Source organism: Aquarana catesbeiana, linkage group LG11 (genome assembly GCF_042186555.1).
Source record: "Aquarana catesbeiana isolate 2022-GZ linkage group LG11, ASM4218655v1, whole genome shotgun sequence".
NCBI lineage: Eukaryota > Metazoa > Chordata > Amphibia > Anura > Ranidae > Aquarana > Aquarana catesbeiana.
The window spans coordinates 188,293,218-188,316,425 of record NC_133334.1 but is presented as its reverse complement, the minus strand read 5'-3'; positions in this window follow the sequence as shown (position 1 = coordinate 188,316,425).

The following is a 23,208-nucleotide window of genomic DNA, read 5'->3' as shown; positions in this document are numbered from 1 at the left end:
CAAATGAGCATGTAAAGGTTCGTTTTATACTGTAAAAACATTGGTCAGTTTTAACTGAGGATCCAATATTGGGCAACTTTGTAACACACACTCCCGCTATTACATACAGAAAGGTGGGGTCTATTTGAGAATCCCTAGTACAAACTGAGCACAAAGGGGAATCAAGAAAAGATCGATGTAGACAGATGGGAACCTTGCCACGTGGAGAATACTCCCCAATGCCCAGTGATCAACAAAAGTAAACAACTTATTCTCCCAAAGAGGGGTGGAGATTGGAATAAGACACTGTTCCAGACGTCTTAATGACACATCTCACCCAGGACTTAATGAGGCAGAAAGCTTCAGGCCCTTTTTGGAGGGCTTCTCCTCAGGAAAGACAGACTTATTGGAGACCAGTACCAACTGATGGATCTATGATTTCACCTAACTCCATATTGGGAGCAACAGAGTATAACATCTGAATATGTAAAACGGTGCAGCGCAAAAATCCATACACTTAAAACAATATAGAATATTGGAATATAGAGTAGAAGCCACCACGTGATATCAGAGGGTCTTCAGCTGATATTCAATAATTCAGAGTGACAAATCCTCCACCATCAATAATATGCACTCTTACCGGATCAGATGGACCACTTGAATGAACAAATGGTCAAACACACTTATTTACCACACACAGGGTAAGTATGATGAATCAGTCCGGCAGCATAGACGGGAAGCCTGTTGCTCTCCTAGACAGAAGTTGTCTGATGTTCCCAGGCCAAGAGTGCATATTATTGACGTTTGACGGTTGGTTAGTGTGAAAGTTGTAGCGTCTAAAAACTATGGTATAAACAGTATATTTGAAAATTGATTAATCCTGATGTTGTCATGGATCTGCAGTACTGTTTGTCTGTCAGCTTACCTCTCCATGTGTTCAGCTTAAGAGGCCAGCCACTCTCACCTGGCTGCTTAAGTAATCTCTCCTCAAAGCATGGCTCCACCCCAGCCCCTATCAGGGAACTCTATATTAACCTGTGCACTGCAAGTCAGCCCTGCTGATCAATATTGTGTGTTTGGCTTTCGTGTGCTACTTGCTGTGTGTTCTTTGTCTGATTCCTGTTACTGATCTTGGCTTGTTCTTGACTATCCTTACCTGCTTGTTGCCCCAACCTTTGGCTATCTCCTGACTATCCTTACCTGCTTGTTGCCCCGACCTTTGGCTATCTCCTGACTATCCTTTGTTGTCGCAGTCTGCTGTTCCTCTCTACCTCCCTGTAGTCTACTATGAGCGTGAGCTAGGAGACCCTAGGGGTCGCAACCTGGAGCCAAACTGCAGCTAAATTCATCCCCACCACTAGGGGCCTTTGGTGAACACCCACTGGCTCTTAGATTCTGCGCCTGGGAAATCTCATGCGCTAGCTCCCAGTGTCATCCGTGTTGTTACTACAAAGTACCTGCTCTCCTGTATCACCTAGAGCTCCATCCGCAGCAGTCAGCCGTAGGGTCCACTACCTTGCGGTGCACTCCAGACCCCAACGCGGTGCATCTGTCATCTGGACACAGGTGACCTGACAGTTTGATCAGCCATGGACCTGGCTGACGTGCTGCTACCTGCAGATGATCCATTGCAGGGCATAGTCCACAGACTTGAAACCTAGGAATCAAATCAGACTCAGGTGATGCGATTCCTTCAGGATGTGGCTTCCCGCTTCAAGCAGCTTCAGGCCTCCTTGGGTACCCCGAGTCAGCAAGCTCAAGTACAATTGTCGGCTGCACCTACTGTATTCCGGTCGCAGCCACACATTCACTACAACTGCCAGCTCCGTCCTGTTTTTCTGGGGACTCCAAGGCCTGCAGGGGGTTCCTCAGCCAGTGTACCATTCATTTTGTGCTCCAGCCTCAAATCTTCCTGTCTGATTGGGCAAAGGTAGCCTATATTATTTTCCTCCTCTCCGGTAAAGCTTTAGCCTCGGCTGCCCCCCTGTGGGAGAAGAATGATCCTGTGGTTTACAGCCTATCCGACTTTTTAAATCTCTTTCGAAACATCTTCCAGGAGCCTGCTTGGGTTTCTTCAGTGGCCAGTGCCCTTTTACGTCTTTGTTTATTCTATTCTTCAGTGGGACAGTATGCTCTTCAGTTTCGTATCCTCACAGCTGAGTTGAGCTGGAACAATGAGGACCTGGTTGCAACCTTTTTACATGGCCTCTCTGACCGAGTGAAAGATGAATTAGTGGGAAGGGCCATCCCCGCCGCTCTGTACAATGTAATTTCCTTGTGTAACCAGATCAACATTCGTTTTCAGGTGAGGTCCCTCGAAAAAAAGACGCCAGCACTCTCTGGATCCTAGCCAGTCTGAGCTCCCCTCCCTTCATACCATGGAGCATCTTCTGCCTGCTGAGGTACCTATGCAGCTGGGCTGGACCAGGCTAACCCCTGGAAGAACGTGCTAGGTGCAGAACTCTGGGCTTGTGTCTCTATTGTGGGGGCAAGGGTCATTTTCCTGAATCCTGCTCGCTTCGTCCGGGAAACGCCCAGGTCTAATACATCTGGAAGGTGGAGTATTGGACCCAGAAACATCACCTTATCTTCTTCTTCTGGTGTTCCTTCACGTAGGCGCTTCTCCTCAATCGAGCTCTGAATATCTGAATTCTAGGGCTTCTGGCAATTTCATGGACTGGAGAACTGCTTCTTCCATGAAGCTTATCCTTTCGCCCCTCACTACGCCACTGGTAGTCTTGGCAATTGATGGCACTGTTCTCCCAGGGGGCCCTATCCACTTCCAGACTCTACCTATTAAGATATCTGTAGGGATACTCCACCAGGAGTGGATATCCTTCCTCATTCTACCCAAGGCCTCTACCCCCATTGTATTGGGCCTTCCTTGGCTACAGCTCCACTCTCCACATGTGGACTGGGTCTCTGGGCAGATCCTGGCTTGGGGTCCTTCATGTTTCTCGTCCTGCCTTCTCAAGGTGGCCCCCAAGGAGAGACTTCTGGTTGCTACCACATCTGTATCTTCTGATCTTCCCGCTGCATACAGCAATTACCGGGATGTGTTCTGTAAGGAATCAACTGAGGTGCTTCCTCCTCACAGGTCTTTTGACTGTGCTATTGACCTTGTTCCTGGAGCTACTCTGCCGACAGGTTGTACTTACCCCCTGTCCATCCCAAAGAGCCAGGCCATATCCGAGTATGTCGATTAAAATATAAAGAAAGGTTTCACCCGGAAGTCTGGGAGCAGAGTTCTTTTTCGTTGCCAAAAAAACATGGTACTTTAAGAACCTGCATTGACTGTCGAGGCTTAAACACGGTGACTATAAAAAAATCGATACCCCTTACCCTTAATGTCTGAATTATTCGACAAATTGAAAGGTGCCTCCATTTTTACTAAGTTGGATCTCAGGGGTACATACAATCTGATCCGGATACGGGAAAGCGACAAATGGAAAACCGCATTTAACACTAGAGATGGGCATTATGAATACTTGGTTATGCCCTTTGGTCTGTGTAATTCCCCAGCTGTGTTCCAAAACTTTGTCAATGAAGTCTTCAAGGATCTGCTTTATCAATTTGTTTTCATTTACCTGGATGACATTCTCATCTTTTCGGAAAATCTGCTTGTCCACAGAAACCATGTCTGCACAGTACTTCAGCGCCTTAATAATCTGTATGCCAAGCTGGAGAAATGTTTTTTTGAATTTTCTAAGGTCCTGTTTCTGGGGATGCTTTGTCTCGAGTTTGGGTCTTCGTATGGATCCTGGAAAGGTCTTGGCCATTACCAACTGGCCTCTTCCTGCTAGCCTCAAGGTCACACAGCACTCTCTTGAGGTCACAAATTATTATAGGCAGTTCATAAGGAATTACTCTTCCATTGCTGTGCCTATTATCGCTTTGACCAAGAAGGGTGCGAATGCCAAGGACTGGCCTCCTGAAGCTGTCTCTGCATTTAATGACCTGAAACAGGCCTTTGTTTCTGGACTTCTCTTGAGGAGACTTAATCCTGGGGATACATTTTTTATTGAAGTGGACGCTTCTTCAATGGGGGTGGGAGTTGTGCTTCTTCAATCCTTTGAGAAGAGACGTCAACCATGTGCATTCTTCTCCAAAAAAAAAAACTCAGGCAGAGACAAATTATGCTATCGGTGACCGGGAACTTCTTGCAATTAAATTAGCATTAGAGAAGTGGCGTCATCTCTTGGAGGGTTCCCCTCACTCCATCACTCCATAACAAATTTTACTGATCACAAGAATTTACAGTACCTACAGAATGCTAAACGTCTGAATCCCAGACAGACCAGGTGGAGTCTTTTCAATTCCCGTTTTAATTTCACGATTATGTACAAACCTGATCCCTGCAATGGTCAGGCTGATGCACACTCTAGGTCATTTGACACTTTGGACGAGGAGTCCACCCCTGAAGCTGAGCGGATCTTTCTGACATCATGCATTGTTGCCCATTCTACTAGTCTGGAGTCAAAAATTCCTCTTGGCAAGATCTTCATCCCCACTGAGCTTAATGCTAAGATCCTTCATTGGGGACATGATCCCAAGGTGGCAGGTCATGCTGGGTTCCTCTGATTCTTCATGCTCATCAGTCGTCACTACTGGTGGCCTAATCTCCTCTCAGATGTCAAAGACTACGTTAAGACTTGTCATGTCTAAGTTCTCCACACAAGCCCCTGCTGGTCTCCTCATGCCCTTGCCCATTCCTAAGGAACCCTGGTCTCACATTGCCATGGATTTTTTCACTGATCTCCACCTGTCAGAGAATAATATGGTCATTTGGGTGGTAATCGATCCGTTCTCCAAGATGGCTCATTTTGTTCCTCTTCCTGGTCTTCCTTCTGCTCCTGCCTTGGTTCCCATTTTTGTTTGAGAAATTTTCCGCCTCCATGGGGTTCCTTCTCATATTGTTTCCGACAGGGGCGTTCAATTTACGTCTCGTTTTTGGACAGCCTTTTGCAATTCCCTAAACATTGTCTTGGATTTTTCCTCTTCTTACCACCCTCATTTCAATGGACAAACTGAGAGGGTAAATCAGGAGTTAGAGATCTTTCTTCGCACCTAATGCCCCATACACACGGTCGGATTTTCCAGCGAAAAATGTACGATGGGAGCTTTTTGTCGGAAATTCCAACCACGTGTAGGCTCCATCGGACATTTTCCATCGGAATTTCTGTCTAACAAAATTTGAAATCTGGATCTCAAATTGTCCGACAACAAAATCCATTCGCGTAAATTCTGATTGTGTGTACACTACACAATTCCGACGCACAAAGTGCCACGCATGTTCAGAATAAATTATGAGACGGAAGTGCTCAGTCTGGTAAAACTAGCGTTTGTAATGGAGATAGCACATTCGTCACGCTGCAATTTTTTTAATAGTTTAATAGTCTAAAAGTCTAAATAGCATTCTTTTCTTCTTTATAATGCTAGACTAATGAAGTTGTTTTGCTGCTCATATTCACACAGAGTTCTGACAAACTGATTTCTTTATTATTTTTCGTCATCTCCTGAATAATATTATTTTTTTTTCGTCAGATCTCCATAATAATGTTTGTAATTTTTGTTTATATATTATTATTTTTTTTGTATCAGGATCTCCATTTTTTTTTCTTTTTTCTAGTGATCTCCATAATATTTTTTTTCATTTTGTGTGTCAAGTTACCACAACACCATTATTATCTTGTATTTTTAAATCTCAAGGAGATTGTTTGGTGTTGGTGTCCCTTGTTAATTAGACATTGTATTTTTGAAATGTACCTGCCTACTCACAAACAGTCCTTTTTGAAGTAAAACACATAGGTAAGTATTTCAGAAAAAAAATATTCATTTATTTTGGGTCATAACAAAATAAAGAGGAAGGCAACGCTGGAGAAACTGGTGAAATTTGCGAAGCCTTTGTACCCCAGGGCAGACATCAATAATTTTACAGTCAAAATTGTTGGCCTGAGGAGTCCTTATAATAGTGAGCACAATCTGGTCCAGGACTACAAGAGATCAGGAACAGCAGCAGATGAAATCTATGTCCCCAGGCTGTGGTCATACCACAGTCTGCATCTTTTGTCAGACCAGACTGAACCCAGGCCATCACTTTCTTGTCTTCCTTACACACTTCCTTTCAGGCTGTGGCTCTGGTGTTGTGGTTGTGGCAGAAGGTGGAGGAGGAGGAGGTGGAGGTGGAGGTGGAGGAGGAGGACCATGGTTGAATTTTGCAAACGTGGCTTTGGTTTGTGAGTTTGCCCCTCAACCCCTTATTTTGCTTGTAAGATCAGATACTCACATAAGAGGCGTTGGCCCTCCTCCATTTCCTGCATTTTGCAGGCTGCCATGTAGGCATATTCCTCTTGATCATTGGGGGGGTTCTGAGGGCCGCAGTAGCCTTCCGAAGTAGGCCAATTGCAGCCTCCTCCAGGTTACTCCTCTTCCTGGGACCTTTTGTTGGAATGCGGAGGGGAGGGATCTGGGATTCGGGCAGGCTACTGGGCCGGGCCACCTCCTGGCTGCCACTTTCCACTTTCCACTGCCTGGCTGAGACTTTCCTGTGTATGAAAAAGGGACATTTTTTTTGTTCAGCAATCACACATAATTTTCAGCTCATGTCTGTTGCAAATTGAATGTTAATAGATAGAAATGACTATCATTCTGACCCCAGCATTTTTCATTCTTGTCACAATCATTTTTGTCTACTACTGTCTATTTATACATAAAACACTTTGTGAAATCATAAATTAGTGATCAAAAATAACATCTATTCAACAACCAGAAATGCACTTTGTGAAATCATAAATTAGTGATCAAAAATAACATCTATTCAACAACCAGAAATATTTTTAAGAGTGCTATACCTGACTCAAGCTGGGCTCCTCCACGTGTTGCTGCCTGGACGGCCCAGGTTGGTCGTCAGAAGCCTCAGCAGGGGGGGAAGGGAGCCTTGGAGGAAGACTCTAGAGTGCTGGCATGGGTTCACGCTGGTCTGACAGAAAATGCAGTCTATCATAGTACCACATCCTGGGGACATAAACGTCATCTGCTGCAGCTCCTGATCTCAGGGAATCCTGGACCTTCTTGCGCTCCCTAAGATAAGTACTCCTCATGCCACCAATTTTGGACTTTAAATACTTGATGTCTGCCGTGGGGATCACCGGCTTCACAAATTCAAGCAGTTTCTCCAGCGCTGCCTGCCTCTTTGTTTTGCTATAAAAAAACGGGTGGTCACAGACAGAGCAGCTCCCTGAACATATCAATGAATATTGATAGAAATTCCATATCAATGAAGGGATCCATTTTCTCTGCAAGACACAACACAAGACAAACCCTAATGTCAGGCGAAACTCTCATAATCTTGACCCAATATAGGCCCCAATCTATAAGCAGTATAGGCCACTGATGCACCAAGTTAAAATTGTACCTTCGTTATAACGATCAACGCTTCTGATATTCCTTCCTCCTCTCTCAGATTGTAGTATGACGCACGCGTGTTATGCTTTACATACACTGCGCATGCGTCTTTTGGCGCAGTGGGAGAGAACATGGCGGAGAAAGAGCAACTGCATGCAGAGGACAGCAGCAACGACGAAAGGCCGGAAGAGGGCCGACTATGATGGGAAGTATGGACCATACCTAAACCCAAATGTGAGAAAGGCCAAGATCATGACTAGAGTTAGGAAGAGTCTGCGCCGGAATTTTGGGGTACGACGATCCAAGGATCAATTGAGGAAACACTGGTCAGACCTGAAATTGAGGGAGCAGGATCAGTACAGAAGAATCAAGAGAGTTCTTCAAAAAAGTAAGTAGTTGTCGTGTGTTCCTATTATTATTATTACTTGCATGCTGCTCCATGTGCTTTTCTTTACTGTTGTACAGTTTAAAATGGTAACTTTCATGTTCATGGGCACAGTAATCGGTCGTAGGAAACATTGTGTGCTAAGTATACCTTTTTTTATTCACATAGGGTAGAAAAGACTCAGGACATTAGAGGTCACCAGGGATCCCACATCTCCGAAAGAAGGGGAAGTCCTAAAACCACAAGCAGAGGATGAGGAGGGAGAGGATTATGAAGTGGCTAAAATAGTCACCACAACAGGTGAGTGTCTGAGACCACAGCTTCAGGTGTGGAAGAAGAATCTCATTTCACAAGTAAAAGTGCCCACATCCTCATAGGGGAGATAATGGGGTGCAATTGTGATTTAGAAAACCTAAAGGAAAACATCAATGATGTTCAACAAAAAATGAAGAACATCATTGATGTTTTAGGCAGAATATAAAACACAAAAAAAAGTACCGTTTTATTGTGTATTTTTTATTTTTAAAACAAATTTTAAAGTATTTTAAAAGCCAAATTTTGAAGATGTACACGGTGTGTCAACATGTGCTATCTGCCATCACGGGATATCAATGTACACGTTTTGTGGGTGCAACCCCTTCCTCGCAACTCAATGAGGTGAGAGAAAGGGGTTGCACCCCCAAAACACGTCCATTGATCCCCCATGATGGGAGCTAGCGCATGTTGACATTAGGCATGGGATCAGGAGGGAAATCCCCAGTTTAAATCACAATTTGTGTGCATCTTCAAAATTTGCCTTTTACAGGGGTGACATAACCCCATCTGATAAAGGAAATATCAACACAGTTTGGACATACTAATGTCTGATATTGCCTTCACTTTATCAAAGTTGAACTTTGTAAGTTCCTGAGTTGTGTATGTTATGGTTTGAAACATGCCCGTTTAACCAAAAAAAGGATATTTCTAATGTGAAAAAAAAATATGTTATACACCAAAGATGTTGGTTTGTTCAAAAACCTCTTTTCTAAACGCACATGTGAATGTGCTTTGAGTAAAATGTTTTCTACTCAACAATGTGTGGCTTCATATTTCAATGCTAAATAGCAATTTTTGTAGTAAGTTAGTGTTTACAGTGACAATGGGGGTTATTTACTAAAGGCAAATCCACTTTGCACTACAAGTGCACTTTCAGTGCAGTTTCAAGTGCACTTTTGCAGTGCACTTGGAGTGCAAAGTGGAATTTCCATTAGTAAGTAACACCCACAGTGCTTTATAATTTGCCACAATCACGCCATTTTCGTGACTCCACAAATTTCAGTCATGGTGCTGAAAATGATGTATATTTTTATCAGTAATGCATTACAAACATTAACAACAAAAACAAGTTGTGTGTGTGTAGCAGACCCACAACATAATAGTTCACTGAAAAAGAGATTGTGACCTCATGTATCAAAAAAATTACGTTTGCACTATTGAACAAAAAAGCAAAAAAAAAGCCCATTGGATAACCTAGGAGCCAGCTAAAAGAAACACAGGCAGTCAAAGTAAATATTATTTAGGTATAAATAAAAAATGTATTTTTAACAGGTTTGTTAACCATTTTGTGGCATATCAATGGCCCTCCTACCCGAAAAGTACTCTAGATACTTTTCACAAACTTCACAGGCGCTTTGGGGGGGCAAGCTAGGACGGCCAGCTTCAAGAGCCGTCAGGGTTGTATCCAGTAATAAGCCGGCCTCAGTCCCAACTGAGGCCACATGGTCCGGGGTGAGGGTACTCATCGGGAACGACCTCATCAGGTGTTCACCCAGACCAAATGCTTTATCAGCGACAAAGACGAACGGGAGTCCTTCCAGGTTCTCTTCAGCAGGTGGCAATCCCAAGCGACCATTCTGGAGCCGTCTGTAAAATTCAGTCTGGGTGATGACTCCACCATCCGACATCCGGCCATTCTTCCCCACGTCCACATATAGGAACTCATATGTCGCCGACACCACCGCCATCATCACAATACTATTAAACCCCTTTAAGTTATAATAGTATGACCCCGAGTTGGGGGGTGGGACGATGTGAACATGCTTCCCATCTATTGCCCCTCCACAGTTGGGAAAGTCCCACCACTGGGCAAACTGGGAGGCTACAATCTGCCATTCCTGTGGCGTTAAAGGAAACTGTGGAGGCAAACAATAAAACAAAAATTAGTCATTTTGCACATAAACATTGCAAGCAGATTAGACACAAACATTCTTGGTCAAAATCAGTATTAACATTTATTTGAAGGAGTATTTAAAGACAAAAAGAGAAGGTCCACTTATCAGATGCCTCACCCCCTCTGATGGCATGGCCCATTGTAAAAATTTTAGGGGGGGGGATGTTTTGGACAGGTAACCCTCTCCACTTCATTGAGAGCTAAATGCATAAATAATGTGTGTTACTTTGGCCTGCCCCTCCTCACTTACACTATTGGCAGCCCACTGGACAGGTAAGAAGTGTCATAATACAAAAATATAAATACACAGTGTACAAACTGAAGCACTTTTTTACATTCTGCAATTACCTATCAAGATAATAGGAGAACAAAACTTGAAACAGTACCATTTGAAAGTATTCAGGCAGGCCCTTTCACTACATGCTTTGGTGAATTCATACAGAAATCTAACCACAAAAGAGGTAGGTATAGTGTGTATGTGTTTGGCAAAGTCAGCAGATAGAGGATTGGTATCGGCTGACTTAGCGGTTGGGGGAGGGAGGGTTCTAAATGATTTTGGGAACCCAAAAAAAGCCTCTGGCACTCTGCATGAATTTAAGGACACAAATAATTTGTACACATTTTAGGGGGTGTTTAGGGTAAAGCACTACTATGGAGCTGACAAAATACATTGTTAAGTGACTAGACTAGGTGTGTATGGGCCCAGGATAGCATGCTGGGGAGGTTAGTGAAGGCAAATATACATGAAAGACAAAAAAAGGAAGTTTAAAAGCTTCCAGCATGCATGAGAACAAAGGGGACATTCACAGCATATTACAATCATGGTAATTAGGGAATGATGAAATTAATACAATACATTAGCAAACATTAAATACATATAATGTAATGTTAAAGGAGAAAACTTACCCTAATTTAGTCCTTCTGCAGGACCTGAATGATGGCAGAATAGGTCTCTGGAATAATGATCCCCAGAGGCTGGGGGGAGATGCCTGTTGAGAACTTGATGTCCTGCAGACTTCTCCCCGTCGCCAAGTACCGCAACGTGGCAACTGGCCTCTGTTCAGGAGGGATGGCTTGCCGCATGCTGGTGTCCTGCCTGCTAATATAAGGGGACAGCAAAGCCAACAGACAGTGAAAAACAGGGTCCGTCATCAGGAGATAATTCCTGAAATCATCAGGATTATTCTCACGGATCTCCCGCGACAAAGGCATAAGAGAGAATTGGTCACGCTGGAAGCAACCAATTCTTGGTCCATGAACTCCTCCCCACCCTGTTCATGGACTGGGCTTGGGTCAAGCAAGAACCCCAACACCAAGCCCCTGCACAGCACGAACTCTACGACGAGTATGTAACCGCAACATGGCTTCAAAAGGGTCGGCTGGTCAGAACGAACTAACAGAACGCACTGAAAAACAGAAAGGCCTGAGAAGAGCGAGCTGAAAATCAGAAACAAGCGGACAAGAACGCACTGAAAATCAAATACATACTATAATAATCATAATACACACTGACAAACAAATGCGAACTGACTACATGCACTGAAGAACAGATATGAACCCACAAGCACAAACTGAAGAGCAGTAATAACGATCTGAAAGCACGAGTCTGAAAAGCGCGAATCGTCTCTCACCAAACTTCTACTAACATGAGATTAGCAGAAGAAGCCCAAAGGGTGGCGCACTTGGTATTGAACTTCCCTTTTCTAGTGCCGTCGTATGTGTTGTACGTCACCATGTTCTTGACGTTCGCAATTTCCGACCAACTTAGTGTGACCGTGTGTATGCAAGACAAGTTTGAGCCAACATCCGTCGGAAAAAAAACATGGATTTTGTTGTCGAAATGTGCGATCGTGTGTACAGGGCATTGGTCTCTACTCATCATGACGATTGGTCCTCTCTGCTCCCGTGGGCAGAATTCTCTCACAACAATCATGTAAATATAAGTTCTCAGAAGACACCCTTTTTCACATTTTATGGAAAACACCCTCAACTCCCTCTTCCCATGACCTGTTCACCAGATATTCAAGCTTTGGCTACGACTCAGGAGTCTTTCAATTCTATTTGGGGTGACGTTCATGATTCCTTCTGCGCACATGCTGACAAAATCAAAGGCTTTGCCGACTGCCGCAGGCGTAAACCGCTTTCTCTACAGCCAGGGGACAAAGTCTAGCTCTCCACCAGGAACATCAAGCTCTGAGTTCCTTCTCTGAAGTTTGCCCCAAGATTCATTGGTCCATACTCTATAAACTCCAAACTGAATCCGGTTTGTTTCAAACTCCAGATTCCTAAAAGCCTCAAACTCCTTCCATGTTGCCCTTCTGAAGCCTTTAGACCTCAATAAGTTCTCTTGTCTTCTCCCTACTGCGTCTCTGAGGATAATCAGGAGTAAGAGGTTAGTCAAATTCTGGATTCCCGGCTCTGTAGAGGCATTCTTCAGTACCTCGTGCATTGGAAATGGTTTGGTGCTGAGAAGAGGTCTTGGATCACTGCATCTGAGGTCTTTGTGCCTCATCTATTGAGGAGGTTTTATCTGAATTTTCTCTCTAAGCCTGGGTCCAGGCAGGGGAGGGGAGGCACTGTGCACCTGTGCACTGCAAGTCAGCCCTGCTGATCAATATTGTGTGTTTGGCTTTCATGTGCTATTAGCTGTGTGTTCTATGTCTGATTCCTGTTACTGATCTTGACTTGTTCTTGACTATCCTTACCTACTTGTTGCCCCAACCTTTGGCTATCTCCTGACTATCCTTACCTGCTTGTTGCCCCGACCTTTGGCTATCTCCTGACTATCCTTTGTTGTCGCAGTCTGTTACTTCCTTTCTACCTCCTTGTAGTCTACCATGAGCGTGAGCTGGGAGGCCCTAGGGGTCGCGACCTGGAGCCAGACTGCAGCTAAATCCATCCCCACCACTAGGGGCCTCTGGTGAACACCCACTGGCTCTTAGATTCCACGCCCTGGGAAATCTCATGCTCTAGCTCCCAGTGTCATCCGTGTTGGTACTACAGAGTACCTGCTCTCCTGTATCACCTAGAGCTTCATCCGCAGCAGTCAGCCATAGGGTCCACTACCTTGCGGTGCACTCCAGACCCCAACGGGGTGCATCTGTCACCTGGACTCAGGTGACCTGACAGATGTACTGACTGCCTCTCATTTCTTTAGGCCCTTAAAATGCCAGGACAGTACAAATACCCTCCAACTGACCCCTTTTTGGAAAGTAGACAGTCTGAGATATTTAGTAAGAGGCATGGTGAGTTTTTTGAAGTTGTAATTTTTTGGAAAATGAGGACATGAAGTAAAAATGTTTTTTTTTTTCATTTTTTGTAACATACTATCACCAGTGCAGTACAGCATCATCATATGATGGTAGCTGACTAGTGACAGTATGTAAAAAAATAAATTCATTTTTGTTTCATTTTTTTAACTTTTTTCTTTTATTTACAAATTGTATTTTGTACATCCTGTCATCAGAGTAGTTCAGTGCCACCACAGTGACACTATACTACTCTGGGTGGAAGATTAGAGATGTTTTTTTTTACACTGTTATTGCTTATGGAGCACTACCCCTGCAAGGGCTGCTGGTACCTGGCTCCCCTATTCCTGCACAGTCAGGGAACATGCATTTTTCACTTGCATTCGGACACAAGAAGTCAGTCCCTGGGCTTGTTTTTGTTGTTTTTATTAACAACTTGGATGGGATAGAGGGGTTATGGAATGCCCAACTTGACTGAAACCACAGATGGAGACAACTTCCTTCCTATGTACAGAGAAAAGATCCTGGACTACTTCCTGGACACAATCATTCTTTAACCACTTCAATACAGGGCACGTTCACCACCTTCCTGCCAAGGCCAATTTTCAGGTTTCAGCGCTGTCACATTTTAACCGACAATTGCACGGTCATGCAAACACTTTACCCAAACAAAATTTTTATCATTTTTTCCCACAAATAGAGCTTTCTTTTGGTGGTATTTGATCACCACCGGGTTTAAATAATTATTAAAAAAACAGAAAATTTTGAAAAAAAAAAAGTTTTTCTTCGTTTCTGTTATAAAACTTTGTAAATAAGTACGTTTTCTCCTTCACTGATGTGCACTGATGATGAAGCACTTACAGTATCTCACAAAAGTGAGTACACCTCTCACATTTTTGTAAATATTTTATTATATCTTTTCATGTGACCACACTGAAGAAATGACACTTTGCTGCAATGTAAAGTAGTGAGTGTACAGCTTGTATAACAGTGTAAATTTGCTGTCCCCTCAAAATAAGTCAACACACATCCATTATTGTCTAAACCGCTGGCAACAAAAGTGAGTACACCCCTAAGTGAAAATGTCCAAATTGGGCCCAAAGTGTCAATATTTTGTGTGGCCACCATTATTTTCCAGCACTGCTTTAACCCTCTTTGGCATGGAGTTCACCAGAGTTTCACAGGTTGCCACTGGAGTCCTCTTCCGCTCCTCCATGGTGACATCATGGAGCTGGTGGATGTTAGAGACCTTGCGCTCCTCCACCTTCCATTTGAGGATGCCCCACAGATGCTCAATAGGGTTTAGGTCTGGAGACATGCTTGGCCAGTCCATCATCTTTACCCTCAGCTTCTTTAGTAAGACAGTGGTCGTCTTGGAAGTGTGTTTGGGGTCAATATCATGTTGGAATACTGCCCTATGGCCCAGTCTCCAAAGGGAGGGGACCATGCTCTGCTTCAGTATGTCACAGTACATGTTGACACTCACTGTAGCCAAGAAACACATCTTTGTACTCCTCACCTGGTTGCTGCCACACACGCTTGACACCATCTGAACCAAATAAGTTTACCTTGGTCTCATCAGACCATGGGACATGGTTCCGGTAATCCATGTTCTTAGTCTGCTTGTCTTCAGCAATCTGTTTGCAGGCTTTCTTGTGCGTCATCTTTAGAAGAGGCTTCCTTCTGGGACGACAGCCATGCAGACCAATTTGGTGCAGTGTGGTCTGAGCACTGACAGGCTGACCCCCCCACACCCCTTCAACCTCTGCAGCAATGCAGGCAGCACTCATACATCTATTTCCCAAAGACAACCTCTGGATATGATGCTGAGCACATGCACTCAACCTCTTTGGTCAACCATGACGAGGCCTGTTCTCAGTGGAACCTGTCCTGTTAAACCGCTGTATGGTCTTGGCCACCATGCTGCAGCTCAGTTTCAGGGTCTTGGAAATCTTCTTTTAGCCTATGCCATCTTTATGTAAAGCAACAATTCTTTTTTTCAGATCCTCAGAGAGTTCTTTGCCATGAGGTGCCATATTGAACTTCCAGAGACAAGTATGAGAGTGTGAGTGCGATAACACCAGATTTAACACACCTGCTCCCCATTCACACCTGAGACCTTGTAACACTAACGAGTCACATGACACCGGGGAGAGAAAATTGCTAATTGGGCCCAATTTGGACATTTTCACTTAGGGGTGTACTCACTTTTGTTGCCAGAGGTTTAGACATTAATGGCTGTGTGTTGAGTTATTTTGAGGGGACAACAAATTTACATTGTTATACAAGCTGTACACTCACTACTTTACATTGTAGCAAAGTATAATTTCTTCAGTGTTGTCACATGAAAAGATAATAAATAACAAAATATTTACAAAACTGTGAGGGGTGTACTCACTTTTGCGAGATACTGTATAGGCAGCGCTGATGGGCACTGTTATGCAGCACTGATAGGTGGCCCTGATGGGCACTCATAGGTGGCAATGATAGATGGCACTGATAGGCAGCACAGATTAGGAGGCACTGACAGGCATCACTGGTGGGCACAGATTGGCAACCCTTAATGGGCACTGACTGGCATCCCTGGTGGGCTCTAATGGGTATCCCTGGTGGGCTCTAGTGGGCATTTTCTGCACTGATGAGCAATGTGCTGATTATGAGCGCAGACCCCACCCCCTCTGTCAGAAGAGCCACTGATCGGCTCTCTCCTCTACTCATGCACAGCGCTGTCCTTCTGAAAGGTTGCTACATGTGTCAGTCTCTCCCCTTGTGAATCCCAGGTACTCACACTGTCCTCCTTGTTCAGTGCTGCTCTTTGGGCAGGATTCCTTCTCAAACCATTCTGCTAATACAGTGTTTCTCAACTCCTGTCCTCAGGACCCACTAACAGGCCAGATTTTAAGTATTACATTGGGGAGATGCAGACTAGAATACTGCAATCATTAAGCAGCAAATGATATCACCTGTGATGTGTTTCAGTTATCTTGCAAACCTGGCCTGTTAGTGGGTCCTGAGGACAGGAGTTGAGAAACAGTGTGCTAATAAGTTCTTCCCAGCCAGCCCGAGCCCAGCCTAGAGACACACTCCCCCTAGACCTAGGGAACCCCTCCTACTGCCACTGACAGCCTCCTCAGCACTTTATTTTCCACCCGACTCCCCTGCTAGCCACCATATTTAGAGCTTGCCTAGTCACCCTGCCAGGACCTTCTGCTTGGGGATTGGCCTGGTTCCCCCAAGTATGCATATCAGGACCTTCTGGCCTCCGCTCACTATAATTTCCAGAAGCTTCTATAAGCTTCTAGATCCAGGGGGAGGTACCAGAGATCTGCATCTGTGAAGCCATCCAGCCTGACCTACAGTAACCCAACCCAATTTCAGACTTACATAACTAACCATGAGTCATAAACTTCAGTTTGCCTACACTAACACTAGTAGTAGGGATGAGCCGAACACCCCCCTGTTCGGTTCGCACTAGAACATGCGAACAGGAAAAAAGTTTGTTCGAACACGCGAACACCGTTAAAGTCTATGGGACACGAACATGAATAATCAAAAGTGCTAATTTTAAAGGCTTATATGCAAGTTATTGTCATAAAAAGTGTTTGGGGACCTGGGTCCTGCCCCCAGGGGACATGGATCAATGCAAAAAAAACTTTTAAAAACGGCTGTTTTTTCAGGAGCAGTGATTTTAATAATGCTTAAAGTCAAAAAATAAAAGTGTAATATCCCTTTAAATTTCGTAACTGGGGAGTGTCTATAGTATGCCTGTAAAGGGGCGCATGTTTCCCATGTTTAGAACAGTCTGACAGCAAAATGACATTTCAAAGGAAAAAAGCCATTTAAAACTACTCGCGGCTATTGCATTGCCTTGTCCGACAATACACATAGAAGTTCATTGATAAAAACGGTATGGGAATTCCCCACAGGGAAACCCCGAACCAAAATTTAAAAAAAAAAAAATGACGTGGGGGTCCCCCTAAATTCCATACCAGGCCCTTCAGGTCTGGTATGGATATTAAGGGGAACCCCGGCCAAAATTTTTTTTTAAAAATGACGTGGGGGTCCCCCTAAATTCCATACCAGACCCTTCAGGTCTGGTATGGATTTTAAGGGGAACCCCACGCCAAAAAAAAAAACAGCGTGGGGTCCCCCCAAAAATCCATACCAGACCCTTATCCTGGCAGGCCGCAGGAAAAGAGGGGGGACGAGATAGCGCCCCCCCTTCTGAACTGTACCAGGCCACATGCCCTCAACATTGGGAGGGTGCTTTGGGGTAGCCCCCCAAAACACCTTGTCCCCATGCTGATGAGGACAAGGGCCTCATCCCCACAACCCTGGCCAGTGGTATGGGGGTCTGCGGGCAGGGGGCTTATCGGAATCTGGAAGCCCCCTTTAACAAGGGGACCCCCAGATCCCGGCCCCCCTGTGTGAAATGGTAAGGGGGTACAAAAGTACCCCTACCATTTCACTAAAAAACTGTCAAAAATGTTAAAAATGACAAGAGACATTTTTTGACAATTCCTTTATTTAAATGCTTCTTCTTTCTTCTTTCTTCTATCTTCCTTCATCTTCTGGCTCTTCTGGTTCTTCCTCCGGTGTTCTCACCCAGCATCTCCTCCGCGGCGTCTTCTATCTTCTTCTCCTCGGGCCGCTCCGCACCCATGGCATGGGGGGAGGCTCCCGCTCTTCTCTTCATCTTCTTCTCTTCTTCATCTTCTTCTTCATCTTCTTCTCTGCTTCATCTTCTTCTCTTCCTTATTTTCTTCTCCGGGCCGCTCCGCATCCATGCTGGCATGGAGGGAGGCTCCCGCTGTGTGATGGCGTCTCCTCCTCTGACGGTTCTTAAATAACGGGGACGGTGGCCACCTGGTGACCCCGCCCCCCTCTGACGCAAGGTGACTTGACGGGACTTCCCTGTGACGTCACGGGGAATGCCAAGTAATTGCCCCCTCTCATGCTGAATCATGAATGAACTTTGATTAAGCACAATTTTTTGGAAAGCTGATTTAAATTTCACTTGCAACACCCAGGCCTGATTACTGCCAGACCTGTTGAATTAACAAATCACATACATAGAAGCTGTCTGACAAAGTGAAGCACACTAACGGATCACAAAAAGCCACACATCATGCCACAATCTAAAAACATTCAAGAACAGATTAGAAACAAAGTAATGTACATGTATCGGTCTAGGAAGGGTTTCAAAGCCATTTCTAAGGCTTTGGAACTCCAGTGAACCATGGGGATAGCCATTATCCACAAATGGAGATAACTTGGAACAGTGGTGAACCTTCCCAGGAGTGGCTGTCCTACAAAAATTACTCCAAGAGCATAATGACAACTTATCCAGGAGGTCATAAAAGAACCCAGAACAACATCCAAAGAACTGCGGGCCTCACTTGCCTCGGGTAAGATCAGTGTTCATGATTCAACAATAAGAAAAAGACTGGGCAAAAAATCTCATACATGGGAGCGTTCCAAGGCCAAAGCCACTGCTGACCAAAAAGAACACAAAGGCTCAACTCACATTTACCAGAAAACAACTTGATTATCCCCAAGACTTTTAGGCAAATATTCTGTGGACTGATGAGACAAAAATTCTACTTTTTGGAAGGTGTGCGTTCCGTTACATGTGGCATAAAACGAATACAGCGATTCATAACAAGAACATCATACCAACAGTCAGACATGGTGGTGGTAGCGTGATGGTTTGGGTCTGCTTTGCAGCTTCAGGACCTGGACGACTTACCATAATTGATGGGACCATGAATTCTGAACTCTACCAGAAAATCGTTAAAGGAGAATGTCCAGCTATCAGTTTGTGACCTCAAGCTCAAGTGCACTGGGATTATGCAGCAGGACAATGAATCAAAACACAACAGTAAGTCCACCTCCAAATGGTTCAAACAAAGCAAAATTTAGGCTTTGGAGTGGCCTAGTCAAAGCCTGGACTTAAATCCTATTGAGATGCTGTATCATGACCTTACACAAGCCATTCATGCTTGAACCCTCCAAAGTGGCTGAATTAAAACAATTCTGCAAAGTAGAGTGGGTCAAAATTGCTCCACAGCCATGTGACAGACTCATTGCCAGTTATCGCAAATGCTTGATTGCAGTTGTTGCCGCCAAGGGTGGCACAACCAATTACTTTTTCACATAAAGCCAGGCAGGTTTGGACAGCTTTTTGCCTTAATAAATGAAACCATCATTTAAAAACTGCATTTTGTATTTACTCGGGTTATCTTTGTGTAATAATAACATTTGTTTGATTATCTGAGTCATTTAAGTGTGAAAAATGTGCAAAAAAAAAAATCAGAAAGGGGGCAAATACTTTTTCACAGCATTGTACCTAATCTGGACACGAGTTATGGTCTTCTTTAGTACTGAAAAGCTCTTCACAATGTCTTCCAAACAATCATTAACAGCAGGTACAGTATCAGCAACTGGGGATCCGGGCAACATAGTGGGATGGTAGCCGTAATTAGCATAGATTCGAGAGGAGTTAATGGAACTGTAGAATTGATTAATATATGCAAATTCAGCTAAAGACAGATATGAATCCCAATCATCTTGAAGATGGGTTGTATAACATCGCAGGTATTGTTCTAAGGTTTTGTTGGTACGTTCTGTTTGTCCATTTGAATAAGGATGAAAAGCGGTTGACAATGAGCGTTGAATATGAAGACCCCTACAGAAGGCAGCCCAGAATTTTGATGTAGGTTGAGATCCCCTGTCCGTAACAATGGATTCTGGTAAACCACAAAGACAAAACACTTCTTGTATGAATAAAGTGGCTGACTGGCAGTAAGTAGATTCTTAGTGGCTATGAAATGAGACATTTTACTAAAATGATCCACTATTACCACTATTGCATTGTGACCATGTGCCAAGAGTAACTTAACAATAAAATCCATTGAAATGTCAGTCCAAACTTGGCTTAATCAGAGGCAATGAGCGTAGGAGTCTCTCTATCACAACTCACATCCCTTAAAGGCAGTTTTAAACTGAAATGGACAGACAAAGCCCTAAAGATTTGGGTACATACATCTCCCAAACAGTGTTGAAACTATATGAGATGAACTTTCCACCACTTCTAACAAAAATAAAAACACTGCTAAATACATGGCAATCCGGCCTATACTCCTGGTTGGGGCGATGTAACATCCTGAAGATGTCTATACTACCGAAAATATTGTACCTAATGCAGGCCCTACCGATACATATACCCCCCGGATTTTTCAAACAAATACAAACGGTATTTACTGAATTTGTCTGGGCCAGAAAAAGACCCAGACTGCCAAACAAACTACTTGTGCTTCCCAAGTCCTCTGGGGGGCTGGCACTACCTGACATGCGCGTTTACTATCAAGCTGTGCACTTGGGAAGACTCATAGATTGGCGCAGACATAGGGAGACCAAATTATGGACCCAATTAGAGCAATCCCACACCAGAGTCCCACTGGGAGGTACCCCGTGGTGTTATCGGAGTCTACCAATAGAACTTAAACGACACCCTCTGATAGGCAACACAGCCCGAATTTGTGCCAATCTGATCTCTAAAACAAACATCTCATCTCGGAACTCACCCCTTTATCCAATCATAGGACACCCTCTCTTCACACCAGGCCTACAGGATAGAGTCTTTCTGAGGTTAGGTGAAGCAGGTACGCATATGGCCTCCCACTTTAGCTCGGGAGGACGTTGGAGAACATACTCAGAACTCTCTAACTCAGTGGGGATGTTCCGGTTGGACTTCATGCGGGCACTTCAATTAGGACACTTCCTTAATTCCATCCCACCCCCCATAGACGTTGACCAAGGCCTCACGACCCTAGAAGAACTTTGCACTGACACGGGCATTTTACCACATGCACTCTCACTGATGTACAATCTTCTGATTACACCCCCCTCGGACTATACACCCCCGGGTCTGACCAAATGGGAGGAGGAGTTGGACTGCAGTTTCAACCCCACGATGCGGCAACGCATACTTCGTTTCACACATAAGTCCTCCATTTGCGCTAAAACTCAGGAAACAAATTACAAAATTCTCTCCAGGTGGTACAGAACCCCAGCACTACTACATAAACTATTTCCCACAACATCTGAAGTATGTTGGCGCTGTCAAAGGGACAAGGGAACTCTGTTACATATATTTTGGACATGCCCCAAGCTTTCACGTTTTTGGAAAGTGATACACGAGACTGTGCTACTGTTCACCGACAGGACAATTACAAAAGACCCAGCACTCTTTTTACTACATTCCAGACAAGGCCTACAAAAGATCAGTCATACGACATCTATTAGATGCAGCCAGAGCCTGCATACCTCTTTGTTGGAAATCCACCCTACCACCGACTATTGACATGTGGTTGAGAAAGGTAGAAGATATAAGAAAAATGGAAGACCTTATCCACACGGCACAACATAGGGAAGAAACATTCTCCAAGACCTGGCAACTATGGTCGATGTTTATATACTCGACGGCAGGGCAGGGCAATCTCTGAGAAGAGCCGATGAGGCCCGGTGAGTACAAGGGTGCATATAATGGGGCGCTAGTGTCCCATGAGCAGTGACATAGAACCCTACGAATACAGATGTTTCAGCCCTACATGTTCGCGAGAAGTCAGAACAAAGCCAGTAAAACAAGAATCCAGAGTGTAGTCAGAGGCAGCAAACAAAATCAGGAACCAGAAGTGAAGTCAGCCAGGCAAAAGACTTTAACAGGAAAACACAGCAGAGAGTATCCGAATATGTTGACCAAGGCAAAGGCACAGGAGATCTGATGCAAGCAGCTTAAATAGCCAGCAGAGCTTGTTAACAAGCAGGATATGATCACTAGGTGCGTCACTGTGGAATGAAGAGTATTGGCAATTAACCAACAGCTGAGCAGCCTGAGCTCTGAGAAGGAAGGGCTGAGCCCAGCCCTGACAGTACCCCCTCCTCAACGACCCCTCCCCCCTCGCAGGGCCATCAGGTTTTGTCTATGGAAAGCACAGAGGAGGACAGAGGCATGTACGTCCGAGGACGAGACCCAAGAGTGCTCCTCTGTACCGTACCCATTCCAATGAACCAGGTACTGTATGCGCACAGGGAAATTACGGGAGTCAATGATGGATTGTACTTGATACTTCTCAGGGTTCTCAACCTGTATTGGGTGAGGACGTGGCATCGAGGTGGTGAAGCGGTTGCACACCAAAGGTTTTAATAAGGTGACATGGAATGCATTAGAGATACGCATATTATAAGGAAGGTCTAAAGCGTAAGGCACTGGGATAATCCTGCGGAGAATACGGAAAGGCCCAATAAACCGTGGTGCCAGTTTCAGTGAGGGAACACGGAGTCAGAGGTTGCGAGATGACAGCCAGATCCTCTCTCTAACTTGGTAGGAAGGTGCAGGTAGGTGTCTGTGGTCAGCATGGAGTCTGTACCTATCATTGGCATTTTGCAAGGACTCTTGGACCTGTACCCAAGTGGAACGAAGACCACGGAGATGCTCCTCTAACGCAGGAATGCCCTGAGGAACAAATGAGTCAGGCAACATGGATGGTTGGAACCCATAATTCGCCATAAACCGAGACAATCGGAAAACTGTATTAATGGCACTATTGTCAAAAAAACTCCACCCAAAATAAGAGGTCTGACCATTTTTTATGGTGGTCAGAAATATAGCAATGTAGAAACTGCGCCAAGGACCGGTTAGCTCGTTCTGCGGCCCCATTAGACTGCGAGTGATACGCAGAAGAGAAGGAAATCTGAATTCCAAACTGTGCACAAAAGGCTCACCAAAACCTGGATACAAACTGGCTAACCCATGTCCGAGAAGATAACCTTGGGTAGCCCATTTATTCGAAAGATCTCCCGAGCAAAAATGGATGCCAGTTCTTTGGATGTGGGCAACTTCTTAAGTGGAATGCAATGTGAAATTTTCAAGAACCGATCAACCACCATAAAGATAACTGTGTTGCCCTAAAATCCATAGA